Raw genomic sequence first — 22,929 nt, 5'->3', positions numbered from 1 at the left:
ATATACTTCTCATGCTTTTAAGGAACTTCTTGCTTTAGATGGCATAATTTACCAAACTTCTTGCACTGATACTCCTGAACAAAATGGTGTTGCTGAAAGAAAACATAGGCATATTCTTAAGACTGTTAGATCACTTTTATTTTCTGCTAGTGTTCCTAGTGAATTTTGCGGGGAGGCAGCTCTTACTTCTGTTTATTTGATTAATAGAATTCCTACTTTTCATAATTCTGACTTGTCTCCTTATGAGAGATTATATGGTTGTCTTCAAGATTATTCTTCTCTTCGTGTTTTTGGTTCTACCTGTTTTGTTCTTCTTCCTCATGTTCAGCAGAGTAAGTTAACTTCACGGTATGCTATATATGTTTTTCTTGGTTATGGTGCAGGACAAAAGGGGTATCGTTGTTTTGATCCAGTCAGTCATAAGCTATATGTTTCTCGTCATGTTGTTTTTCTTGAACATATTCCTTATTTTACAATTCCTGACCGTTCTCACAGTATATGTATGCCTGATCTTATTCACATTGATCCTTTTACTGTTGATAATGATGAGATACCTCGTGCTGGCCATCCTGACACTCCTATTGGCCCCTCTACTACAGTCACTACCCAATCATCTTCTGAGACTCGGATACTACTAAACACCGTTATCCTGTACGAAATCGTAAGTCTACTAAACAACTTGATTTTGCTTATTCTTGTCCTTCCAGTTCATTTTCTTCATCCCTTGCTTCTATTCATTGTCTTTCTGAGCCTTCATCTTTCAAAGAGGCAATTCTTGATCCTCTTTGGCAGCGTGCTATGGCTGAGGAGCTAACTGCTCTTCACCAAACCCATACTTGGGATTTAGTGTCGACTCTTCCTGCAGGAAAACGTGCTATTTGTTCTCGTTGGGTTTATAAAATTAAAACTAAAGCTGATGGATCTATTGAAAGATATAAAGCTCGCTTGGTTGCTAAGGGTTATTCTCAGGAATATGGTATGGATTATGAGGAGACTTTTGCTCCTGTTGCAAAAATGACTACAGTTCGAACTCTTATTGCGGTTGCTTCTGTTCGTCGTTGGGATATCACTCAAATAGATGTTAAAAATGCCTTTCTGGATGGCGACCTTCATGAAGAAGTCTATATGGTTCCTCCTCCTGGTATTGATCACTAACCTGGTGAAGTTTGCAAACTTAGGAAGGTTTTTATGGTCTCAAACAGGCTCCTCGTGCCTGGTTTGAGAAATTCTCTACTGTGATTACTTCTCTTGGTTTTTGCCCAAGTAACCATGATTCTGCTTTGTTTGTCAAGTGTACCTCGGCTGGTCGAATTTTGCTTTCTCTTTATGTTGATGATATGATTATTACAGATGATGATGTTGTTGGTATTACCTTGTTGAAGTCTAAGTTGACTCGAAGTTTTACTATGAAAGACTTGGGTCCTCTTCGTTACTTCTTGGGTATTGAAGTTGCTTCTTCTCCAAAAGGGTATCTTCTTTCTCAAACTAAGAATATTTCTGATATTTTTTAGCATGCTTGCCTCTCGGATAACAAGACTGTTGATACTCCAATTGAGCTCAATGCTCGGTACTCTATTTCTGATGGGTCTCCACTGCCAGATCCCAGTCTTTATAGAACAGCTGTTGGAAGTTTGGTTTATCTCACTATCACTCGCCATGATATTGCCTATGTTGTTCACATAGTCAGTCAGTTTGTTACTTCTCCTACTACAGTTCATTGGGCTGCTATTATTCGCATCTTGAGATATCTCCGTAGCACTCAGTTTCAGACTCTTTTTCTTTCCTCTACTTCATTTTTGGAGTTATGTGCTTACTCTGATGCTGATTGGACTGGTGATCCTACTGACCACAAATCTACTACTGGATTTTGTATTTTTCTAGGTGATTCTCTTATCTCTTGGAAAAGTAAAAAGCAGGATGTTATATCTCGGTCTTCAATAGAGGCCGAATACCGTGCTATGGCTTCTACTACTTGTGAAATCGTTTGACTGCGATGGTTGCTTGCTGATATGGGTGTTTCTTTGCGGCGACCAACTCCTTTGCACTATGATAATAAGAGTGTTATCCAGATTGCTCATAACTCGGTTTTTCACGAGAGGACCAAGCATATTGAGATTGACTGTCATATTACTCGCCATCATCTTCAGAATGGCACATTAACATTGCATTCGTCTCTTCCTCCTTACAGCTTGCAGATTTGTTTACTAAATCATTGTCCTCTTCGCGCTTTTGTTTTTTGACTGACAAACTCTCGATGCTTATTGCTATCGCATCATGAGTTTGAGGGGGAATGTTAGCATAATTAATATGGTATTAGATGTAATACCCCGTAAACTGTTAAGATACTTTTCAGATTGTAGGACGTGCCACTTGTCCGAAATTAAGAAAGTTGGGATAAGGTGATCGGGAATGAGAATCAAAATAACAAGTATTGTCGGAATAAGTATATTAATTGGATCGCGGAATAATAATTTTTAAGCGAAAATTTATTATTCAGAGTGATTACTAGCGGGACTAAAGGGAAGTCAGAGTAATTAAAATAAAATAAAGTATAAGTCCCGATCTAATGATTTTCACGTCAAGGTCCGTGAAATATTTTTAAGAAATTATGGAAAAAGTTTCATAATTTTTGGACATTGTTTAGTTAAGCATGTCGGTTAATTGAGAAGTTGAGTTAAAGTGCAAATTAGCCACTTTAAGGACTAAAGTGGACTTTTGACCATAAAATTCTGAGGGAAGTTGTGTTTTACTCTATTTTCTTAAGATAAGAAAATAATGTCCATAAAATGATTATCGATAATCATTAAAATGAAATATTGGACGAAAAAGTGCAAGTTAGCTCAAAATGGAAATTTGAGCGTTTTTGGCAAAAATTACCAAAATAAAATTATTAGAAAATGAAGTTATAAATATGAGAATAATATTATTTATTTGATAATAAATAATATAGAATTAATCGGACCTAAAGGATTTAGTATTTGACGGACTAAATTAGACGAAAGAAAAGTTATGGATTTATAAGTAAGGAGGTGGCAACTCCAAGGATTAAAATGGACTTTAGTCTAAAACTTACTAAAGAAGATGTTGACTTGCTGATCTCCCTTATCTCATATTCCTTCATTATCCATTGTTCATTGAAAGAAAAAGAAAGAAAAAGAAAGGAAAAGATGGAGAAGAGAAGAAGAGATGGGGTTTGAAGCGTTTTTGGCAAAATCGAGCTACGGAGCTTGTTTCGCGACCAAATTGAACGATTTTGGTGGCTATGGATTCAGGACTCAATCCTCTACTCAAGGTAAGCATCAATTCCAGTTTTTATTTGCTGAATTTTGGACGAAATTGATGAGTAAAGGGCTGTTCATTTTCGGCAATTTCATGAATTCATGGTTGAATATATAATTGATGATTCTTGATGTTTAGAAGCTTTGAATTTGATATTTTGATGATGGAATTATGAGTAATTAAGGTTGATATATTTAATATAGGTCATGGCCGAAATTTATTGAATATAAGTGATAGATTTGGATGAGAAATTGAAGGCAAGTTTTGGCAATCATGGATGAATTTGGTGTGTTGATTATGTTAATGATTCTTGATAAATTTAAATCATTAATTATGAGATTTGATGGTTGAATATTGATAAGCTGGGGCTGTTATGTAAGAAGTATTATGTCTGAAAATTTTGGAAATTTTTAATGATTAAAATTGGACGAGAACTAAGTGATTTCGGCAATATGTCGGGTTTGCGTGTTTGAATGCTTGTTTGGCGATGATGAAACGTTGAGCGTTTTGCTTCCTAGGTTCGGCAAGGCACTCGACCACACATGTCCTTCCCCTAGAAGGCAGAGGAATATAGACCTTAGGAGCTTCGTGGGAAGTCCTCACTTGTCGAGAACGAAAGCATTCGTCGTTGGTTAAACTCGACAAGTAACGGATCGAGGTAAGAATGTAGTTCGACGTTTTCGAAATAAGTATTGATTGAAGTTTGGTATGGTTAATGTTCAAGGCATTTGGCCCTAGTCTAGTACAATGAATTATGATATAAATGCTAAGGTATTAGGTTCTGATAAGTTATAAGTTACGAGATAAGTTACACAAACTAGTAGGACGTTTTGCAGAAAACTATTCTGCAAAACAGCCCTGTTGCGAAGGCCGTATCTCGAGTTATATAACTCCAAATTAAGTTCCGTTTGTTGGTAAGGAAACTTAAGGATGTTATCTAAATATGTCTAAGTATAAGTTTTTGATGAATCGGAACCTAAGATGTTCATTTTGTACTGAACATTGTATTGTGCAGTCTGCCCTGCACTTGTAATCAGCTTTAAGGAAATAACTTTGGAGCTAATTTCCGACACCTTCGGGTGCTTATCTCAGTCCGAGACCTAAACGAATATTTTAGGAGACATTCTAAACTTTAAGAATGTTAAATTTGTTTAGAGGTCGGACTGTTTTAAATGAGCGATTTCGATAGCCGAAGTTGGATAGAAATTATGTTTTGGATATTTAGCATATAGTTAGAATGTTAATAATTTAGGTTATTATCGAATTTTTGTAGACTTGCCGAGGAAACTACTAACAGGACACGGAACGTGAAGAACGATATTGCTTTGTTTATTCTAGAAGCTTTTGGATAGCAAGTGGTGAGTTTACAGTCTACTTTTGCGTGTTATTAATAAAAGTTATTCATTTTGTTTATTATTATTATAAATGCATCGCATGAAACGTTATTATTTATAATGATTATTATTTTTATTAAATGTTTATTCTTTATGAAATAAAACTAGTATAGTGATCCGAGGAAACGAGCTACCTATTGGGCGTCAATAGGCTGTGTGATCACCAGTGTCCGGTCAGTCATAGAATTAGTATAGATAGATGCATGTATTTAAAAATGTTTGATATGATCTCGTTAAATGATGACTATGTTTGGGAGTAAGGAGGATTATGTTTTTGGTAGATACGTGAGTAACTCGGTTGAACTATCTCGGGACCCGTATCTAGTGAGTAACTCGGTTGAACTATCTCGGGACTCACACCTTGGGATTAAGCAGTGACATGATGTAACTCGGTTGAACTATCTCGGGACTATGTCACGTGGTAACGAGTAACTCGGTTGAACTATCTCGGGACCGTACCACTTGGATTGAAATGATTTGATATAATATTGATGGATACAATATGAGTATGATACGAATAGGAAATAGTAAGAGTTTAAGATTAAGGTTTCAATCGGATCTAATACTTGATATATACTATGTTCATATATATTTGTTATGTTTTAAATGCGATGTTATTTTACATAACACCATTAGTAAATGTAAACTCACTCAGTATTTCCCAAAATACTGACCCCCTCACAGTGTTTCATTTCAGGGTCATAGTAAAGGATGTGACGAACTTCTATGTCCTTGTTCCAGAAGTTCGGAGTTTGTACAGAATCAATAGTGCTGCAGTAGTTGAGTTTTAGTAAGTTGTAACGGTGTGTCAAACGGTTTTGATTGTAAAACGTATACTCTTGTCACGACCCAAATTATTGAGCCGAGACCGGCGCTAGGGAATGGGAGTGGTAGCTCCAAAACCCGTAGCAAGCCTAAAACCACTAATAATTTTTCGCATTTAAAAACATATTATCATATATATAGAATATTTTCAGAAAACTCTTTTAGATAACATACTTATAGATATCAAAGTATTATATTAGAGTTTACATTCAAAATAAACTATTTGAAATTAAATCGCTATCCTTATACTGACACCTACTGACTACTGCAGCTCTAGGAACTCATATTTGTGCAAGTCCAATGACTTTTGGCACAATGGAGATGGCTTGTCTGATCCGACTTCTAATACCTGCAAACATCAGAGTGAGGGGTCAGTATTTGGGAAAATACTGAGTGAGTATGCAACTTATTATCGGTATTATCAAAATACACATCGCATACTCAAACATATATATATTTATCTCGATATAATATGAAAATAACATAATATTCATAAATAGCAGATCCGACCGAAACCCTAATCTTAAACTCTGAACTTATCTCACTCCGAATACTCGAATCAAACTGATCCAAGTGATCCGACCCGGGAGTGTTCACACTCAACCACGTCAGCCGCGATCAATCTCTTAATCTCAAAGTGTGAGTCCAACTCACTGGTGGGTCCAACCCACTAGATACGGGGCTCAGGTTACACCGTAACCGAGTTCTCACTCGTATCGCATTCATATCGTATGCGCATTTCATAATCTCATAGACAATCTAGACACGCTAGACTGACTCAAATACTGGTGATCACACAGCCTATTGACACCCAATAGGTAGTTGGTTTCTTCGGATCGCATGCTAGATACTCATATTCAAACAATGAATATAATGGCATTCATATAATCACAATCATCAAACATACCATCTTATATAAGCAAATCATATAAATGCGACGTTTTGATAATCATATTCATAATATATGAAAATAACTTTAATAATAATAATACGCGAAAGTAAATTGCCACTCACTGTGACCGCTATTCCTTATATCCGAACGTAAGCTCCAGGAGACTGGTCCGTCAATCCTCATCGAGCTTCTTGGTTCGTCATACTCGTAGCTCGATAGTCTGTCACATCTATCATAGGATTCTATTGTTAAAATATATACTTAGAGAATCCTATTCTTAAAAACTGCACTAGATACCTATCACGATAAAAGAATGAAACATAATTGTCGTTCTCTAAACGTATCTTTCTTTGAAGATCTCTATTCATTTCTTGATTACTCATCATGCTAATGTTCATTGCTATAATGTCTTATTAACATTCATTTTAAGACATTTATCAGAGTTCTACACCCGTATCATGCCATCGGAAGCCAGTTTTCGCTCCCGGAAGTCCCAGGGAGGTCACAATCGAAGTAGGGCACGTCGTGCCAGCTTGGCACATCGTGCCCTTCATTTTTCATGAAGGGCACGACGTGCCCTTCACTGGTGCACGTCGTGCACCCTTGTGGTGCACGTCGTGCACCCTTGTGGTGCACGTCGCGCACCAGCACGACGTGCTGAAGTGCAGCACGTCGTGCGCACTTTGGAAGCAGCGGTTTTGAGGCTCCTAGACCTTTTTCAAAGCCCCAAATTACTCCAAATTCATTCCAACACATACCTAGATCAATTAATCACATTATAAACACTTTTATCACTTCGAAATCAACCGTAAACGTCTCAATTCCGACGTACACGATTCGAGCGTAACATTTTCGTTGAGACAGCCTATAACCTCAACTTTTAACATCCAAATCAGAAATATTACCTTGATATGATGCTTAGGATTGATAGACAATCCTTTCCTCTTTCCAACGCAACGAGAATCGCTCAATTCCGAGTCCGAACGAAGAAATTATGTCAATCGCAAGTCCGCTCGCGTCGCGAGGTTATGTCGCACGTCGTGAGACCTTGTCGCACGTCGTGCGACACCTTAAAACAGCCCCAAATATCATCTCGACATGCTCCCGACATCCCTAACTCATTCCGACATGTTTCTACATCAATATAACACAATATTCAACTCAATAATCATCAAAAACGTCAAAAACAACGTGATTACGGTTGATACGATTCGATCTCGACATGGCAGCCCTATATTCTTCAATTTCAGCAACTAAAACGTCAAGCTTACCTAAATTTGAAGCTCAAAGATGATAGAGAATCGAATTCTGAACGAATCGATATAAAGAACTCGCGATTTGGACGAGAAACGGTGAAACGGCGACGGATCGAAGTCGATCGCCAAATTTCTCTCGTCTGTTCTTTCTTTCCTCTTCTGATCTTAACCTTTCCTTATTCTTAAGGAATTCATATATCTATATGTTGGCTAATTAACCACTTTCATCCTTAATTTCTTTAACTTAAACCAATTCTCTTTTAAACTTTCTAATTTAACCAAATGGTTAATTATTCACTTTAACTCAATTACTTACGTATTATTTATATTCCAATAATTAATACTAACACAAGATTATTACTTTCCGTCAATAATCTTTCAATTGCTATTCTCGAGGCTTAATTGGCTAATTTACAATTAGGTCCTTGAACTTTTCAAAATTGCAATTTAGCCCAAAACGCATCCGCGTCCAAATTTTAAAAGGTCTCCGATTGACTCGAGACTTTTACCACATATACTATAAAACATTTCGCGGACCTTGGCGAAATAATTTTCCTTTTTGGGACTTAACTGGTTAAAGTACCAATTTAGTCCCTGAACTCTCGTTTGGGACTTTTCTTGACATTTTTCCTTTTAATTTAAACTCCAACTTTAGAATTGGAATATGATATTAAATTCCGCATAATTACTTTCCCAAGACCGACCTACTAAATGCTTATTTACTTTAATTTCTTGGAAATTATTTCTGATATCGCCACCCTAGCGAATCAGAACTGGACACATGGTCCATTTAAATACTTAAATATATTGGGGTATTACAACTCTGATATTTTTAAAAGGTTTTGAAACTGCGATTTTAAACCGTTTGTTAAAGGTGGAACGGGCTGTGCTGGATGTGAGACATCGCAATATAAGACCCAGGTTCCTATGTAATGTTTTCAGGTTTTGAAACAGACGTTTGCATACGTCAAGAATGGAAAGGCTTTCATGAAAATGATTTTGTATATGATTATGATTTTTTTTTATCAATTTATTCACGAAAAATTTATACTCATTTTAGGCTTGCTACGGGTTTTGGAAACGAAAATTCCCATTCCCTAGCGCCGGTCGCGACTTGAGATTTCGGGTCGTGACAAAGGTGGTATCAGAGCAGTTGGTCCAGTTACCACTGCTAATATGGTTTGAGGCAGGTTGATACTACTGCCAGTCTGTGATTAATGTCTGTCTGACCCTAGGTACTCTGTCATTAAGTGACCTAGGAACTACTGCAGCTATAGGACTCGAGTCATGTCATTTATAGGTCCTAATTTGTTTTAAACTTCTAACTCTCCTCGATAGGATGCGAGTCATTATAATCGATTGCTTTGTGAAACGTTGTTTGTTCTGTATGGATTATGTATATACGATAAGGATGCGTGTTTCATTTATGATAGAGTATGCATATGCAATGTGCATACGGAGAAGGACATGTGAGAAATGGACTCTCACAAGCATGTCTGGGAAAGACGAGGCTCAGCCATACGCTATATCAAACGGAGAGGATGTACCTCCCGTATATCAGAAATAGCCCGAAGTGAATCAAAGGTCGCCGATCAGGAATAGTGATATGAGAACGGGGCGAATCTAGTCAAGCACCCCCAAGTACGATGCATATGCTTTGTGCTATCACATTTCTTTTAGTAGCTATGGTTTGGCCAATAAGGCAAGCCATTATGGTATAGACGTATCGCATTAGAGATAAATTGTTAACGAATAGACGATGCTCTATGAAGAATGAGAACCTAGGTGCATAACCTAAGATATTCCTTTAGGAAGGAAACAAAACGTAGAGAACATACTTTAAACACACATCGAACATACATTGAAAGAGTTCGACATTCTCTACAAAATGTCAAATATGCCTGAATAACCTGAGCTATGCCCTGAACATAGCTTGATAATATGTGATAGGAGGACAGAGAATGAGAATAAAATATACCAATAAGATTGATAAAAAGCCATAATAAAGAAAAACTAAATTGTCACAGAAGTTTCGATCTGAGTTGACTTATGGTATTTATAAAAGAAATAAATCTTTGAGATTTCTTTTAAAAGTATAATTGTGCACAGTCCCAGCATATAGTATGCCATAGGAAGCATGAAAGACACGATTAAAAACATATTGTTGTATCAACATATATGTATAAATATTTTGATATAAAACCATAATTTTACTCTACATCATGCATTTGCTGATACGAGCAATTAAAAGAATTTGAAATAGCAACTCTTTAGTGATGAGAGGTGTCATCACTCTGAGGCGCAATTATACTAAAGGTTTTGAAACGATATTATTGAAATTGTATTTGATTTGAAAAGAGAACGTTTTGAAAGTGCCGACGGGCAAAGTCAAAACAATTTGAAAACATAAGAAAACTAGATGGAATTTCTTGTGACACCAATATATGTAAGCTTTAACAAAGAGCAATAACAAATATAAAGGATTGTATAGAGATAGTTTGATAGTGAGCGTAGCTTAACAGCTCATAGGTAGAGCCTATAAAAATGAAGATCGTATAAGAAGAGTAAATCACCTCAAGAGTAATAGGTATGACAATTGTCACGACCCAAAATTGAGGGCCGCGACCGGCGCTAGGAAATGGGAGTGGTAGCTCCGAAACCCGTAGCAAGCCTAAAAATCACTATAAATTTTTCGCGAAACATTCTCAAAACGTTTTTATAAAACTTCTTTAAACGATACAAAACGATCTTTAGAAATCAGGGTCTTACAAAGCGATATCTTATATCAAACAATGCCCTGTTTCTCACGTATATATAAACGGTTTAAAAGCACAGTCTAAAGCCTTTATACATATCAGAGTATAAACAAAATATTTAAAACCGTTTGACAAAACATAATTACACTCTAGGACTCGACTACTGCAGCACTACTGATTGGTTCATTCTTTCTGTACTCGCGGACTTCTGGAACAAGGATAGAAGTCCGTTACATCTGATACTATACACCTGAAACATAACACTATTGGGGGGTCAGACAACGCTGAGTGAGTTCGCATTTACTTAAGATATTTTAAATATAAATTGCATAAACATATATTAAAAGAAACAACAATATTTGATCCGATGAAACCCTAATCTTAAATTAATACTATTTCCTATTCGTATCCTACTCATATTGTATCCATTAATATTATATCAAGCCATTTTAAACCAAGTGGTACGGTCCCGAGATAGTTCAACCGAGTTACTCGTTACCACATGACATAGTCCCGAGGATAGTTCAACCGAGTTACATCATGTCACTGCTTAATCCCAAGGTGTGAGTCCCGAGATAGTTCAACCGAGTTACTCACTAGATACGGGTCCCGAGATAGTTCAACCGAGTTACTCACGTATCTAACAAAAATTATAATCCTCCTTTCCGATACCCAAACATGATTAGCGTATATTGAGCTCATATCAAACATTTTCAAATACAAACATCTATCGACACTAATTCTATGACTGACCCGGACACTGGTGATCACACAGCCTATTGACGCCCAATAGGTAGCTCGTTTCCTCGGATCATTAAAGCAAACATCACAATTTACAAATAACAATGATACGTCAAATAGTGTATCCAAGCCATATCATGAGCAAAGTATTCACATGAAGTACCCAAGTAATAATATATATGCAATGCAATTAATAGATTACCACACAAATAACTTATAATGATAATATACGAAAGTAAATAGCAAACTCACAAATTGCTATCCAAAGACTTCGGCCCTAGCAAAGCGATGTCGCGTTCTTAACGTTCCGCGTCCCCTTGATAATCGCCTCGTCGAGTCTATATAAATACGATAACAAATCGTAATTAAAATGGATCCTATGTGTTCTAGATATAGAAGACTTAACGAATAAATCAATTTATTTTGCCTCGGAATAAATTGATAACGTTTTAAAATTATAATTCCATTTAATAAATAACATTAGTCCAAATGTTATTTATTAGCTATCTAATTTAGCTAAATTAAATTAATTATCGAGCTAAATCGATAATTAATTTAATAAGTCACCTTTCCATAATTTATAATTGATATTAGCTCAAAACGTCAATTTATAACCCAATTAATTAACGACTTTACATTTCGTTAATTAAAACTAGTTTTCCCAAAACTAGTTAACTAGCCGACTTTGAGCTATTAAAACATTTATTTAAAACGGCCCGACTCCCAAACAAACTTGACATCCTTATAGTTTGTAACCTCGTCTACAACTTCCGTTTAGATTCTAAACTGAAATTATCCTCCTAAGATGTCGAAAATTGGTCATGAAGTCTGTTCCTTAAAATTGACAGTTTTGGTCTACAAAACAGTTTACTATGGCAGCTGTTTCGGGCTGAGAAACAGAGCACGTAAACTGGTCATATTTCAAAACAAATTTGACATTCCAATAGTCCACTCTGTCCTCTACAACTTTCATTTAGATCTCAGAATCAAAATTGATAACAACACAAAAGATCAAACCCGAAATAGCATACAAACCGAGCAGATCACGACAAGAAACCAATCCAACTAACCAACCAGAACGCATAATTAACAGTAGGCATAGAAGTAGTACCGTCTCGGTCACCGAACACGATATGAAAAGTTACCATCTCGGCCGAACCGAACACCATATATACCATCTCGGCCACCGAACGCCACACGTAAAGATACCATCTCGGCCATACCGAGCACCAGGCATGCCATCTCGGTTCCATCCGAGTTTACTCTCAACAAGACACAACGACAAACTTGTCAGAACGTACCCTGACATTCTAGACAACATCTGCACAGACAAAGAGAACAAAATCAGATCTGTCGGCCCAGACAAAGAGGAACAACACACATAGTATAAAAGGCTATGAAAAAGTAGGTAAAAAAGGTTAATTCTCTTTCTCTCTCTAAACTCTAAACCTCTTTTCTCTTCTTATTCTTTCTCTCACTAAAACAGTTACTCACTAGACCGTCGGAGTGGTTTGCCGGAATCCCCTTCCGTCACCCTTCTCACGGTTGTTTTGTACTTTGTAGGTACGGACTTGAAGTATTCGTCGGAGCTGACTACGATTCCAGATCACAAGTTATCATTTGGCGCCGTCTGTGGGAAACGCATGTAACTTGGTGGTATCATCGAGAATGTCATGCAAACGCATGTAACTTGTATGATGACCATCTATCGTCCCGTTGAGTTTCCACGATCTTGGTGGTATCATCGAGAATGTCATGCAAACGCATGTAACTTGTATGATGACCATCTATCGTCTCCTGAAAGGCAGCTCTCTCCTTGTCAAAAGCCTCGTTTAGCTGCTCCCGAATCTGCTCTTTCTCCTTATCAAAAGCCTCCTTCGCAAGAGCAAGCTCGGCTTTTTCCTTCTTCAAAAGAGAGACCTCCTCGCTCAGTTTCTCAATCTTAGCATTAAAGTTCTCAGTATTGCTCGTCAAGACGGACTCAGCATTAGCCCTCTGAATCTGCTCTTTCTCCAATTCAGCAACAGCCGTGGTCAGCTTCTCCCGATCCAAGGAAGCTTGAGCAGTCAAGTCTTCTTGAAAGGACCGGGCCCCCAGAAGATGGTTTATCAACTACATAAACCGACCAAAAAGTTAGTAAAATAAATTAAAATAAAACCCAAAATTATTATCAGAAAGACATACCTGAAAAGAAAGGGACACGCTGGTGTCAAGAAAATCCTTGGGCGAAGTGGCCGCCAGCGCCTCTCGGTCCCGAGGAAGGGATACCATCTTCCCCAGAAAAACCGAAGTCGACAAAGAATCAACAGAATCTTCCATCGACTTAGATTTCAGATAACGGGCAAGAAACCGAGGAGACAGTTTCACTTCATCCTGAGCAGCAGGAGTAGCCCCTGATTCAACCAGTTTGGCTTTTTTATTTGGAGGAGACAGCGTCTTCTCCTTCTCGGGTGCACTCAACCCCACAACAACATCAGTGCCGCCGACGAAGGCCACATCATCCTTCACGGGCACAGCCGAGGAGGGCCCTTTCCCCTTATCCAAAATTTTTCGCTTCAACGGTTTGGTAGGAGGAGGCATGGAAGCCAAAGGAATAGCCTGGGTTATGGTTTTTCCCACCGGTTTTGGCTCATTCTTGCCTTTAACAGAAGAACCCTTAGCATCAGCACCACCACCCTTTCGCCGAGCAGCGTTAAAAGCACTCATGTTAAACACTGACAAACACAAAAAAATACAAGTATTAGCACACCAATAAAAAACAACACATCAAAATAAAGCAAGACAAACAACCGAGAACAACCTTCCCGCTTCGGGTCAAATTTAACAATAGGCAGTTTCGGTATAAGGGAGTAAGTATTTATGGGACCAGTCGTCTTCAAAACGTCCTGGAGAAGCCTATGGTTCTCATTCCCCGCAGCATCCCGCCTCAACAGAGTCACGGGAGAGGCACATAACCACCGCTGCGGCAAGTCGGCAAAAGCGGTGGGATGACATATCCGAAACCAATCCTCCCTAATCCTTTTAACCGAAGTAGATACTTTCTCTATAACATGCCTAGGTTCCGACTTAAGAATCTTGAAAGTAGAAAAATCATAAGCACCGCCAAAAATAAGACCATAAATACTGGCAAACAGCTCTACCGAGAAAGGAATCCTACGACGTCGGCATAACCGACGAAGACACAAGAAATGCCTAATACCATTCTGGTGAAATTGGCTAAGAGGCATATTATAAAATTTTAAAAAGGCTACTAAGTCGGTTTGAAGAGGAATACGAACACCCGAATGAAGGTGTTCTACACTCACCACTATATAATCTGGCTGGGCCGGACTATTTATTGTTAGACCAGGAGGGGACAGTTCAAACCGATACCCCTCACGAAGGTTTATTTGAGAAACGAGATAATCTAAATACCCCTGGTTCATCTCGGCGAAAGCGTTTTCCATCCTAACTCTCCGAGCCTCAGCAGTCTTACTACTCCTAGGCCTAACTCGTCTCGGTTTAACAAAGGAGGTTGCTTCCGAACAACCCACATCCTCTACCTTACGAAGGATCTCAATAGATTCCCCCTTGGCCGAGTCAGAAGGCTCGGCCTCTGATTTATTTCCCCCCGAGGTACACCCGTCCGAGTTGCTCTCCTCATCAATAATCTCCACAAAATCATTCTGGGAATCCTCCACAGAAGACATTATTCGAAAAAGTAAAAACACAAAATCAAACAACCAACTACCCACCTATACCAACCCAGAAGAAAGAACACTCAAGAACACGAAGAACAAACAGAAAAAAGATGAAGAAATAGCAATAAACAAGATCAAAACCAAAGAAAATAGGCAACTTACTAATGAATATCTTCAAAAACACGAAAGTAGACACCAACAAAGGAAAGAAAAACGAGAGCAAAAGGAGAGAAAAGAAAATCAGCAAATAAAAGAAAAGGCTTTTTATAAGAACCGAAACAGGGCAACTGAAACGACACCTCAATAAATGTGCTAGTGGATACCAGATGTCAAGCAGCGTCATTAAAGAGAGGACACGTGTCCAGAAAGCGTATTAAAGAAGAAAGCAAAGCAAAAAGACCCAACCGACCCAGTCTCGGACATAAATATCCGACCAAACTAGGGGGGGACTTGTGATAACAACACAAAAGATCAAACCCGAAATAGCATACAAACCGAGCAGATCACGACAAGAAACCAATCCAACTAACCAACCAGAACGCATAATTAACAGTAGGCATAGAAGTAGTACCATCTCGGTCACCGAACACGATATGAAAAGTTACCATCTCGGCCGAACCGAACACCATATATACCATCTCGGCCACCGAACGCCACACGTAAAGATACCATCTCGGCCATACCGAGCACCAGGCATGCCATCTCGGTTCCATCCGAGTTTACTCTCAACAAGACACAACGACAAACTTGTCAGAACGTACCCTGACATTCTAGACAACATCTGCACAGACAAAGAGAACAAAATCAGATCTGTCGGCCCAGACAAAGAGGAACAACACACATAGTATAAAAGGCTATGAAAAAGTAGGTAAAAAAGGTTAATTCTCTTTCTCTCTCTAAACTCTAAACCTCTTTTCTCTTCTTATTCTTTCTCTCACTAAAACAGTTACTCACTAGACCGTCGGAGTGGTTTGCCGGAATCCCCTTCCGGCACCCTTCTCACGGTTGTTTTGTACTTTGTAGGTACGGACTTGAAGTATTCGTCGGAGCTGACTACGATTCCAGATCACAAGTTATCAAAAATCAAACCCGAAGATGTCGGAAACTAGCCCCGAAGTTGCTTCCCCGGGCTGTTTTATAGACAGCAGAACAGCCCTATGGGCTGCTGTTTACAGCCATTTTTGCAGCTGTTTGGCCACTGTTGTGGCAGTGGCTGTCCAATGCTTTCATTCTTTGTTCCGTAACGAACAAAACAACACCAAAATCGACTCATTCCGACATTTCGTTAGCCCACAATCCGCTCTCAAAGTTTGCTCCTCGCTATGTTTAAATCCTTCCGTTAACTTACAATTTAATTTCAAACTTAACATTCGACTTACACATCAAATCTATTGCCAATCAATCATCTCATATTAACCTTAAAAATGTATTTTCCATATATTTTTCATACCTTAAACTACTCCACGTGAATTTATCTCGTTATAAACAATCATTATAAAACCGTTAAACAACGCTTATTAACATGGACCAATTATCACGCGAATAGGGGCTGACTTAGCATCAATATTACGCTCCTTACAACGGCTGAGGGCTGCGTTTGCAGCCCTCAAAAGAGCAGCTCAGCTCTACTCTCTCGGCAGAATTCTCTCGAAGGCAGAATTCTGCTCTTGAGAGCAGAATTCGCTGCTCTTGGTGAGCAGCAATTGCTGCTCACCGGAGCAAACTCCGGCCACCGGAAACCTATCCCGACATGCTCCAAAGGTTAACCTATAATTCATCTATTTACTTGCTAAAAATCACAACTAAAACAACTCTCAATCTCACCCACAACACACCACATCAAAATCATAATCTTAACCAAAAACCTTAAAATTTACTAAGCTTAAATCATAATATATATAACCATTCATTTCTCAATTAATCTATCATACCTTGATCTCCTTTGATTTTAGAGTCTTTTGCTTCCAAAAACTCCAAGCTTTGGTGAGAATTTGATGGAGATGGTTGTGGGGTTATGGTTTCGGCAAAGAGAAGCTTTTTGGTGAGAATTTGGTAGCTTCTTGAAGTCTTAAGAAAGTGAAGAGGATGATATCATATGGCCTTATCTATTGGACTTCAAATGGCAAAAGATCCAGTTTAGTTCCTCTAAATTTTTTTACGATTTAATCCAATTCCGTAACTTACGTCGCATCAAACTTTAATACGACTTCGAAATTCAATAAAATTTTCACACTCACTTCCGAATAATATTTTATGGACGATATCATATAAATTATTAGCTTGGGACTAAATTCTTATTTTTTATTTTAAATTATCCTTAATTATTAATTAGTCCCGCTAATAACCGCTTCTAGCGAAATAATAATTTTCCAATTAAATTATTATTTCTCGACCAATTCAATTCATTTATTCTCACCATACTTCTTGACTTGAATCTCATTTCCGACCTACTTGACATAATTTCTTAATTTAGGATTTGCAGCACGAGCTAATCCTTAAAAAAAATTCGGGTTATTACAACGATGATCGTTAGATAACGACATCGAAGTATATGATTGCGAACATCGACACCAAGATGTGTGTGATCGATATTGACAACCATCACGATGATGGGAATTCATGACACGCGAACACATAAACCCTAAGAAGAACATAGTTTTGGATCGATAGCGCTTAGCAGACGCGAAGGAAGTAAACGAGAGATAAGGCTAGTAAAACCTTGATAAATTATGATTAAGCCGTTGGATCGGGTTGATTTTAAAATATGATAATCCTAAGACGGTTAACTAGAGACTAATCGTTGCGATTGACGAACAAAGAAATAGATGAATAGAGGTTGCGAAGAGATCTATTAAGATAATCAGTGCTAAAGAGGTTTTGTGTAGCCTGCGTAGATTAAAAGAACTCTATAAAGGTAATCAAGGAATGGAAGTGAGAACGTTACTTGGAAAGTAACAAGAAGGGAACAAGGAAATCAACGTCTGTACAAAAGAAGTTAAGAGGAATTGAATTGGTCTAGGTATGTGAACAAATTTACTGATAGACGAGATATCAGTAAGAATATGATAAAGGGATTTGCACACGATCAAGAGTGCAACCCGTCAACAATTCAAAAGGGAACAACCCTCGACCCTAAACCAAGGATAAAATTGGAGATATTGGAATAAGAAGTACAAGGTGATCGAAAGGTAAGTAGGATAAAGGTGAGAACTTCACCGGACATTGGTAAAGGAGTTACCAGTCCTATATTCACTAAGATTAGAGGATCCAAAAGAAACATACGCAATGGAATTGTATGAATAAAAAGGATCGGAAAGCAACATGTACATTAAGACAAGAAGCATAAAGTAGTCAAGAAACATAGTAAAGGAAAGGTAATGATTTCATTGGACGCTGGTAAAAGATACTACCAGTCTGATATATACAGTTAAAAATAAAGAATCGAGAGATAACATATATTATGGATAAGGACTCGATACATATCGGGAAATGCCAGGCAGGCATTCCACTTCATGAGATTCATGAAGCTATGAAATACATGAACTGTGGTGAAGGAAAAGGAATTCCTAACTACCATACGACACGGATAAGACTGTTGGACGAAAGACCGTTTGAATCTAACTATAAAGACAATAGTTAGTAAATGAATAATTGAGGTGTCGCAGCAAAAGCAAAGGAGGAAAAGGTAAACAAATATATGATGGAATACGAAGGATGAAGGAAACAATAAGAAAGATGACGTTGGATTTTGATAAGCTCGAAAGTTCATGAGAAGTAGAAATGGAATAAAGGTTCATCAAGGAATAGTGCAGCTTAATAAATAAGAGTTAAGAATAAAGTTAAGGTCTCGAGAAACAAGCGAAAGAGAGTCGACAGGACTATTGTGGAATGATAGTTTATGATGAATATTGAAAGAAACAAAGAACTAAAGGACATAAGACAAAGAAAGACTCTAATTTAGGGATAAAGGATATGTGTTAATTAACAACACATCATAAAATAAGCAATCTACGGAAGAATAGGACTTGAGATAAGGTGAAGGATTAATCCAATACTCAACAAGAAAAGAAAAGTATAGGTGAACATTTAAGGAGATTAAAGAAATGTCGAAAGAAGTTTGACTCTTAACAGAAGATGTAGACAAGAGGATGAAGTATAAGAATAACGAAAGTATTTCAAATAAGGATCATTTAGATGCTTAGTTCATAAGCTTAAACAACAGCCTGTGCAAGCAATCAACGATAGCCTAGAAGGCGATTTCCGGGCCAATTTTGACACTTTTGAGTATCAATCTCAACCCGGAGTGTCAAGAAACGTTGTGAACAACATTGTTGACTATAAGAATGTCAACTTGTTTCGGTAAACATACGCTTTATGACTAAGAAATTTGAATAGCCAAAGAGAGCTAGAAAAGAAAATTTTAGACAAGTTTAGGATAACTCAAAAATTGTAAGTCAAAGTTTGTATTAATAGATGATGGACAAAGAAATGTGCGAAGTTGATATGGGAATGAGTCCATATTGATTTGCGACCACAAGTTTGGGAAAGTTGGCTGAAAGTTAGTATTAGCAGTAGTATGAATCTTACGATATCACAAAGAGAATGATAAATTAAAGTTGAAGAGTGTTAGCACTAAGAAGTGAAAGGATACGAGCCTATTAAGGCAAGAGGTTAATGGACGACGGGAGAAGAGCCCAATGCGATAACAATTGTTATCCCACCTGTTGTTGTCCTATCGATACGGAAATCGTATACGTAGTTGCTACGCGTGAACTAAGAAAGTTGCAGAGAGATTGGTCATCTCTTTTACGAACAGATATTAAGTATAGACGTACAATTGACTATGATACAAAGAAATGCAACGACAAAACTAACAATCTTTATAGATGTTAGCAATTCTCGTAAGCAGAATCGAAAACTTGATAACAAAGACAGTTATTCAAGTTGAAAACGATAGAGGAAATAATTCCAAGGAAAAAAAATACAGTTCAGGTTGGATAGAATAGAAAGTTATCCCAAAGGTATGGATAAAATCGAAGATTGGTGTACAGTACAAGTGAGCAAGGATCTATAATAAGAAAAGGAACAAGTAGGGATCGTTGTTACGCAAATAAGAAACCTACGAACTAACGATACTTCAGCGATGCAAGTTCTTTGGAAAAATCACTCTATCAAAGAGTGTACGTGCAAGGTAAGAGCGAGTATGCAAGGAAGCTACTCATATGTGTTTATTTCGAGTAAGTGGCAAAAGTTTAAATTCGAGGACGAATTTATTATAAGGGGGGGTGAATGTAATACCCCGTAAACTGTTAAGATACTTTTCAGATTGTAGGACGTGCCACTTGTCCGAAATTAAGAAAGTTGGGATAAGGTGATCGGGAATGAGAATCAAAATAACAAGTATTGTCGGAATAAGTATATTAATTGGATCGCGGAATAATAATTTTTAAGCGAAAATTTATTATTCATAGTGATTACTAGCGGGACTAAAGGGAAGTCAGAGTAATTAAAATAAAATAAAGTATAAGTCCCGATCTAATGATTTTCACGTCAAGGTCCGTGAAATATTTTTAAGAAATTATGGAAAAAGTTTCATAATTTTTGGACATTGTTTAGTTAAGCATGTCGGTTAATTGAGAAGTTGAGTTAAAGTGCAAATTAGCCACTTTAAGGACTAAAGTGGACTTTTGACCATAAAATTCAGAGGGAAGTTGTGTTTTACTCTATTTTCTTAAGATAAGAAAATAATGTCCATAAAATGATTATCGATAATCATTAAAATGAAATATTGGACGAAAAAGTGCAAGTTAGCTCAAAATGGAAATTTGAGCGTTTTTGGCAAAAATTACCAAAATAAAATTATTAGAAAATGAAGTTATAAGATATGAGAATAATATTATTTATTTGGTAATAAATAATATAGAATTAATCGGACCTAAAGGATTTAGTATTTGACGGACTAAATTGGACGAAAGAAAAGTTATGGATTTATAAGTAAGGAGGAGGCAACTCCAAGAATTAAAATGGACTTTAGTCTAAAACTTACTAAAGAAGATGTTGACTTGCTGATCTCCCTTATCTCATATTCCTTCATTATCCATTGTTCATTGAAAGAAAAAGAAAGAAAAAGAAAGGAAAAGATGGAGAAGAGAAGAAGAGATGGGGTTTGAAGCGTTTTTGGCAAAATCGAGCTACGGAGCTTGTTTCTCGACCAAATTGAACGATTTTGGTGGCTATGGATTCAGGACTCAATCCTCTACTCAAGGTAAGCATCAATTCCAGTTTTTATTTGCTGAATTTTGGACGAAATTGATGAGTAAAGGGCTGTTCATTTTCGGCAATTTCATGAATTCATGGTTGAATATATAATTGATGATTCTTGATGTTTATAAGCTTTGAATTTGATATTTTGATGATGGAATTATGAGTAATTAAGGTTGATATATTTAATATAGGTCATGGCCGAAATTTATTGAATATAAGTGATAGATTTGGATGTGAAATTGAAGGCAAGTTTTGGCAATCATGGATGAATTTGGTGTGTTGATTATGTTAATGATTCTTGATAAATTTAAGTCATTAATTATGAGATTTGATGGTTGAATATTGATAATCTAGGGCTGTTATGTAAGAAGTATTATGTCTGAAAATTTTAGAAATTTTTAATGATTAAAATTGGACGAGAACTAAGTGATTTCGGCAATATGTCGGGTTTGCGTGTTTGAATGCTTGTTTGGCGATGATGAAACGTTGAGCGTTTTGCTTCCTAGGTTCGGAAAGACACTCGACCACACATGTCCTGCCCCTAGAAGGCAGAGGAATATAGACCTTAGGAGCTTCGTGGGAAGTCCTCACTTGTCGAGAACGAAAGCATTCGTCGTTGGTTAAACTCGACAAGTAACGGATCGAGGTAAGAATGTAGTTCGACGTTTTCGAAATAAGTATTGATTGAAGTTTGGTATGGTTAATATTCAAGGCATTTGGCCCTAGTCTAGTACAATAAATTATGATATAAATGCTAAGGTATTAGGTTTCGATAAGTTATAAGTTACGAGATAAGTTACTCAAACTAGTAGGACGTTTTGCAGAAAACTATTCTGCAAAACAGCCCTGTTGCGAAGGCCGTATCTCGAGTTATATAATTCCAAATTAAGTTCCGTTTGTTGGTACGGAAACTTAAGGATATTATCTAAATATGTCTAAGTATAAGTTTTTGATGAATCGGAACCTAAGATGTTCATTTTGGACTGAACATTGTATTGTGCAGTCTGCCCTGCACTTGTAATCAGCTTTAAGGAAATAACTTTGGAGCTAATTTCCGACACCTTCGGGTGCTTATCTCAGTCCGAGACCTAAACGAATATTTTAGGAGACATTCTAAACTTTAAGAATGTTAAGTTTGTTTAGAGGTCGGATTGTATTAAATGAGCGATTTCGATAGCCGAAGTTGGCTAGAAATTATGTTTTGGATATTTAGCATATAGTTAGAATGTTAATAATTTAGGTTATTATCGAATTTTTGTAGACTTGCCGAGGAAACTACTAACAGGACACGGAACGTGACGAACGATATTGCTTTGTTTGTTCTAGAAGATTTTGGATAGCAAGTGGTGAGTTTACAGTCTACTTTTGCGTGTTATTAATAAAAGTTATTCATTTTGTTTATTATTATTATAAATGCATCGCATGAAACGTTATTATTTATAATGATTATTATTTTTATTAAATTTTTATTCTTTATGAAATAAAACTAGTATAGTGATTCGAGGAAACGAGCTACCTATTGGGCGTCAATAGGCTGTGTGATCACCAGTGTCCGGTCAGTCATAGAATTAGTATAGATAGATGCATGTATTTAAAAATGTTTGATATGATCTCGTTAAATGATGACTATGTTTGGGAGTAAGGAGGATTATGTTTTTGGTAGATACGTGAGTAACTCGGTTGAACTATCTCGGGACCCGTATCTAGTGAGTAACTCGGTTGAACTATCTCGGGACTCACACCTTGGGATTAAGCAGTGGCATGATGTAACTCGGTTGAACTATCTCGGGACTATGTCACGTGGTAACGAGTAACTCGGTTGAACTATCTCGGGACCGTACC

The 22,929-nt window shown here is 37.2% G+C and overlaps 2 long non-coding RNA genes across 2 annotated transcripts; both read right to left on the bottom strand.

Moving 5' to 3' along the window:
* Positions 1-5,617: 5,617 nt before the first annotated feature.
* Positions 5,618-7,407, bottom strand: LOC126686267 (uncharacterized). Its single transcript, XR_007643866.2, has 3 exons — positions 7,296-7,407; positions 6,513-6,619; positions 5,618-5,847 (listed from the first exon to the last, which is right to left on the bottom strand). It is a non-coding gene; the product is annotated as an uncharacterized LOC126686267 (long non-coding RNA).
* Positions 7,408-10,446: 3,039 nt separating this feature from the next.
* On the bottom strand, positions 10,447-16,883 carry LOC126686265 (uncharacterized). Its single transcript, XR_007643864.2, has 3 exons — positions 16,755-16,883; positions 11,396-11,481; positions 10,447-10,665 (listed from the first exon to the last, which is right to left on the bottom strand). It is a non-coding gene; the product is annotated as an uncharacterized LOC126686265 (long non-coding RNA).
* Positions 16,884-22,929: the final 6,046 nt, after the last annotated feature.

This window comes from Mercurialis annua, linkage group LG6 (assembly GCF_937616625.2).
Source record: "Mercurialis annua linkage group LG6, ddMerAnnu1.2, whole genome shotgun sequence".
NCBI classification, from domain to species: domain Eukaryota; kingdom Viridiplantae; phylum Streptophyta; class Magnoliopsida; order Malpighiales; family Euphorbiaceae; genus Mercurialis; species Mercurialis annua.
This window is presented reverse-complemented; position numbering and strand designations above follow the sequence as displayed.